The 6,177-nt window shown below is 40.1% G+C and overlaps 1 pseudogene; it reads right to left on the bottom strand.

The window, feature by feature from the left end:
- Nucleotides 1-5,062: 5,062 nt before the first annotated feature.
- LOC101685497 lies at nt 5,063-5,454 on the bottom strand (annotated as a pseudogene).
- Nucleotides 5,455-6,177: the final 723 nt, after the last annotated feature.

Here is a 6,177-nt window from a genome sequence, read left to right as displayed (position 1 = left end):
GGGATCCTTGTCTGGTTTTGGGATCAAGGTGATGCTGGCCTCATAAAATGAGTTTGGAAGTTTTCCTTCCATTTCTATTTTTTGGAACAGTTTCAGGAGAATAGGAATTAGTTCTTCTTTAAATGTTTGGTAGAATTCCCCCGGGAAGCCGTCTGGGCCTGGGCTTTTGTTTGTTTGGAGATTTTTAATGACTGTTTCAATCTCCTTACTGGTTATGGGTCTGTTCAGGCTTTCTATTTCTTCCTGGTTCAGTTGTGGTAGTTTATATGTTTCTAGGAATGCATCCATTTCTTCCAGATTGTCAAATTTATTGGCGTAGAGTTGCTCATAGTATGTTCTTATAATAGTTTGTATTTCTTTGGTGTTAGTTGTGATCTCTCCTCTTTCATTCATGATTTTATTTATTTGGGTCCTTTCTCTTTTCTTTTTGATAAGTCGGGCCAGGGGTTTATCAATTTTATTAATTCTTTCAAAGAACCAGCTCCTAGTTTCGTTGATTTGTTCTATTGTTTTTTTGGTTTCTATTTCATTGATTTCTGCTCTGATCTTTATGATTTCTCTTCTCCTGCTGGGCTTAGGGTTTCTTTCTTGTTCTTTCTCCAGATCCTTTAGGTGTAGGGTTAGGTTGTGTACCTGAGACCTTTCTTGTTTCTTGAGAAAGGCTTGTACCGCTATATATTTTCCTCTCAGGACTGCCTTTGTTGTGTCCCACAGATTTTGAACCGTTGTGTTTTCATTATCATTTGTTTCCATGATTTTTTTCAATTCTTCTTTAATTTCCCGGTTGACCCATTCATTCTTTAGAAGGATACTGTTTAGTCTCCATGTATTTGGGTTCTTTCCAAACTTCCTTTTGTGGTTGAGTTCTAGCTTTAGAGCATTGTGGTCTGAAAATATGCAGGGAATGATCCCAATCTTTTGATACCGGTTGAGTCCTGATTTAGGACCGAGGATGTGATCTATTCTGGAGAATGTTCCATGTGCACTAGAGAAGAATGTGTATTCTGTTGCTTTGGGATGAAATATTCTGAATATATCTGTGATGTCCATCTGGTCCAGTGTGTCATTTAAGGCCTTTATATCCTTGCTGATCTTTTGCTTGGATGACCTGTCCATTTCAGTGAGGGGAGTGTTAAAGTCCCCTACTATCATTGTATTATTGTTGATGTGTTTCTTTGATTTTGTTATTAATTGGTTTATATAGTTGGCTGCTCCCACGTTGGGGGCATAGATATTTAAAATTGTTAAATCTTCTTGTTGGACAGACCCTTTGAGTATGATATAGTGTCCTTCCTCATCTCTTATTATAGTCTTTGGCTTAAAATCTAATTGATCTGATATAAGGATTGCCACTCCTGCTTTCTTCTGATGTCCATTAGCATGGTAAATTCTTTTCCACCCCCTCACTTTAAATCTGGAGGTGTCTTCGGGCTTAAAATGTGTTTCTTGGAGGCAACATATAGATGGGTTTTGTTTTTTTATCCATTCTGATATCCTGTGTCTTTTGACAGGGGCATTTAGCCCATTCACATTCAGGGTAACTATTGAGAGATATGAATTTAGTGCCATTGTATTGCCTGTAAGGTGACTGTTACTGTATATGGTCTCTGTTCCTTTCTGATCTACCACTTGTAGGCTCTCTCTTTGCTTAGAGGACCCCTTTCAAGATTTCCTGTAGAGCTGGTTTGGTATTTGCAAATTCTTTCAGTTGTTGTTTGTCCTGGAAGCTTTTAATCTCTCCTTCTATTTTCAATGATAGCCTAGCTGGATATAGTATTCTTGGCTGCATGTTTTTCTCGTTTAGTGCTCTGAAAATATCATGCCAGCTCTTTCTGGCCTGCCAGGTCTCTGTGGATAAGTCAGCTGCCAATCTAATATTTTTACCATTGTATGTTACAGACTTCTTTTCCCGGGCTGCTTTCAGGATTTTCTCTTTGTCATTGAGACTTGTAAATTTTACTATTAGGTGACGGGGTGTGGGCCTATTCTTATTGATTTTGAGGGGCATTCTCTGAACCTCCTGTATTTTGATGCTCGTTCCCTTTGCCATATTGGGGAAATTCTCCCCAATAATTCTCTCCAGTATACCTTCTGCTCCCCTCTCACTTTCTTCTTCTTCTGGAATCCCAATTATTCTAATGTTGTTTCGTCTTATGGTGTCACTTATCTCTCGAATTCTCCCCTCGTGGTCCAGTAGCTGTTTGTCCCTCTTTTGATCAGCTTCTTTATTCTCTGTCATTTGGTCTTCTATATCACTAATTCTTTCTTCTGCCTCATTTATCCTAGCAGTGAGAGCCTCCATTTTTGATTGCACCTCATTAATAGCTTTTTTGATTTCAACTTGGTTAGATTTTAGTTCTTTTATTTCTCCAGAGAGGGCTTTTATATCTCTCGAGAGGGTTTCTCTAATATCTTCCATGCCTTTTTCGAGCCCGGCTAGAACCTTGAGAGTTGTCATTCTGAACTCTAGATCTGACATATTACCGATGTCTGTATTGATTAGGTCCCTAGCCTTCGGTACTGCCTCTTGTTCTTTTTTTTTGTGTTGAATTTTTACGTCTTGTCATTTTGTCCAGATAAGAGTAAATGAAGGGGCAAGTAAAATACTAAAAGGGTGGCAACAACCCCAGGAAAATATGCTTTAACCAAATTAGAAGAGATCCAAAATCGTGAGTGGGGAGAAAGGGGATAAAAAGAGGTTCAAAAAGGAAGAGAGAAAAAAGAAAAAAAAAAAAAAAAAAAAAAAAAAGAAAAGAAAAGAATTTTTAAAAAAGAAAACACCTAAGAAAAATGTAAAAAATATATATATATATATTAGATAAACTAGTAAAAAATCGTTAAAAAAGAAAAAGGTAACAGTTAAAAAAAAAAAAAAAATTTTACCCGAAGGCGAGAAAAAAAAAAAAAATGAAAAAGAAAAAATTAAATTAACTGCAAGACTAAAAAAAATCACAGGAAAAAAGCCATGAGTTCCGTGCTTGGCTTTCTCCTCCTCTGGAATTCTGCTGCTCTCCTTGGTATTGAAACCGCACTCCTTGGTAGGTGAACTTGGTCTCGGCTGGATTTCTTGTTGATCTTCTGGGGGAGGGGCCTGTTGTAGTTAGTGATTCTCAAGTGTCTTTGCCCCAGGCAGAATTACACCGCCCTTACCCGGGGCCGGGGTGAGTAATCCGCTCGGGTTTGCTTTCAGGAGCTTTTGTTCCCTGAGCGCTTTCCGTAGAGTTCCAGAGGACGGGAATACAAATGGCGGCCTCCTGGTCTCCGGCCCGGAGGAGCCGAGAGCCCAGGGCCCCACTCCTCAGTGCGCCCTCAGAGAACAGCGCCCAGTTACTCCCGTCTGCCTGACCTCCGGCTGCGCTCCGAGCTCACCGAGCCTGCGACCGGTTCAAGGTAACACGGAGCTGCGAGATTACTGTCGGCTCTGTCTCTGTAGCCGGCTTTCCCGTTCCAATACCCGCAAGCTCTGCGACACTCAGACACCCCCGATCCTTCTGTGACCCTGCGGGACCTGAGGCCACGCTGACCCCGCGTGGGCTTCGCCCCGGTTTAGCCTCTGGAGCGATGTCCCTCAGCGGAACAGACTTTTAAAAGTCCTGATTTTGTGCGCGGTTGCTCCCGCCGCTTGCTGGGAGCCGGCCCCTCCCCCCGGGGTCTATCTTCCCGTCGCTTTGGATTCACTTCTCCGCCGGTCCTACCTTTCAGAAAGTGGCTGATTTTCTGTTTCCAGAATTGCTGTTCTTCTTCTCTTCGATCTGCCGATGGATTTTCAGGTGTTTGCAATCTTTAGATAAGCTATCTAGCTGATCTCCGGCTAGCTGAAGCAGTCTCAGCTTGCTACTTCTCCGCCATCTTGACTCCTCCCTCTCCTCTTTTTTTAAGCTTTTAATTTTTTATTGACATATAATGTATTATTTGTTTCAGGGGTACAGGTCTGTGATTCATCAGTCTTACACAATTAATCATATAAGCTTTTAAGTGTAAGATCTCAAATCTCAGAAGTCACTGGGTGCTATCAATACCCAGAGTGCTCCACACTGGAAGGGGGGGTCTGAATGGACATTTTGCCTGGATGTTCCCAAAAGCCACAAGAAGGGAAAGATGAGAAGCACCCAGAAATTTTAAATTTCTGAATGAATCTTTCAGGTCTCTAAATGTGATAGAGGGTTGAAACAGGCCCTATGAACATCAGATGCAAACTCAGAGCCCAGAATGACTTGAAGTCTTATCTAGAGCTCAAAGACAGAAACTTGTGGCCTCGAATAACTAACAATTTTCTAATCCACAATTTACTGAGAATATTGCCAATTCATCAACATGAGTCCCCCCTCAGTTTGGAGGAGAAAATATTGACCTTGTAAACACCGTTTTAGCAGACCTAAGTTGCTGTTTAACCCTAAGATACAGACATCACAGAATAAAGAGCTACTGATATATATGAATAGAGTCAAGACAAATGAAGATAGAGAATTATCACTATATAACAAATTACAGAAAAATAAACAAGTATAAAGTCAGAAGGAAGTATAAACAAAGAAAAATAGAGATGTATTTGAGAAACTGTATCCAAAAGTAGGAGTTTAACTGCCAATAAGTAAAGTTCAAAATGATGGGACAAAAGACAAAAGGAAAAATGTCCCAAATGAAAGCTTTTTTAAGTAGTACTGGAAATTTAGAAATCTAAACCAGTTCTGTAAAAAGAAAAATGTTTTGTTGAATAATAAAAACCTCTGTTCTCCAAAATTAAAAATAAAATTATCTTATGATCCAGTAATTCCCACCAGAGTAAATCCAAAATAGCTCAAAGCAGGACCTCAAAAAATATTTGCACACCCATGTTCATCACAAGCTTTATTTTTAGCATCCAAGAGATGGTGGAAGCAATCCAAATGTCCATCTACAGATTGATAAGGAAAATGAGGTGCATGCACACAATATTATTCAGCCTTAAAAATGAAAGAATTTCTCACTTTTTTTTTAATGGGAGAAGGAGCCAATGAAATAGCTAGTCTTAATTGGAAAAAAAGAAACTTTACAGCATATTTTGAGTAAGTTAGAGCAAGTCTCAGTGGGCCAACTGGTGGGACAACAGCTTATAATGGATTCCACAGCTAGGGCATCACTGGGTCTCTCCTTTGTGCAGCCAGAACCAGATGATGGCACTATTGTCCTCTTCACAGATGCAAGCCTCTGTTCACTTGTTGGTGATAGATGGGACTAAATTCTAATCTTCCTTGGTGCCTAAAGCTGCCCTTGGGGCTAACATAATATATTAGTACAGTCCCTTCCATGCAGCCATCATGACTTCCCTTTCCAGCCCAGGAACCTGCTGGTCAGCAGTAAGAACACCACCTCCAGAGGTCATGGAGCACACTGAAGCAATTCAATTGAGATGGCAGGCCCTGAAGGCTTGCAGGGCCCCGATGATCCAATTCTGCAAAATAACCTTGAAGCCATCGTGCATGCTACAACATAGTAGCATTTCCTGAAATTTTCATTTTTGCTACAATATGGATAAACCTTAAGGACACTATGTTAAATGAAAGAAGTCAGACACAAAAGAGCAATTACTGTATGATTCCATTTTATATGCAGTATCTAAAGTTGTTAATTCATAGGAATAGGAAGTACAAAGGTGATTGTAGAGGGTATGGGGAGGGGAGTAAGTGTTGAGTGGGCACTGAATTTCAGTGTTACAAGATGAAAAAGTTCTAGAGATCTGTTGCTCAATTATGTGAATATACATAACACTACTGATGATACAATTCAAAATGGTTAAGAAGGTAAATTTGATGTTTTATGTTCTTTATCACAATAAAAAACTATACAACATGAAATTATTTTTAAATGTGAATAGAATGTCTGGGAGGAGGAGTCAAGATGGTGGAGAAGTAGCAGGCTGAGATGACATCAGTTAGCAGGAGATCAGCTAGATAGCTTATCAAACCATTGTGAACACCTACAAATTCAACAGGAGATTGAAGAGAAGAGCAACAATTCTAGAAAAAGAAAATCGACCACTTTCTGAAAGGTAGGACCGGCAGAGAAGTGAATCCAAAGCGACAGGAAGATAGACTGAGGGTGGGGGGGGTCAGCTCCCGGCAAGCAGTAGAACAATGGACCACAAAATCAGGACTTTTAAAAGTCTGTTACACTGAGAGACATCACTCCAGACACTAA

Source organism: Mustela putorius, unplaced genomic scaffold (assembly GCF_011764305.1).
Source record: "Mustela putorius furo isolate JIRA1106 unplaced genomic scaffold, ASM1176430v1.1 tig00000056_pilon_pilon_pilon, whole genome shotgun sequence".
Lineage (NCBI taxonomy): Eukaryota > Metazoa > Chordata > Mammalia > Carnivora > Mustelidae > Mustela > Mustela putorius.
The sequence above is the reverse complement of the archived record's forward strand: the minus strand, read 5'-3'. Positions and strand labels throughout refer to the sequence as shown.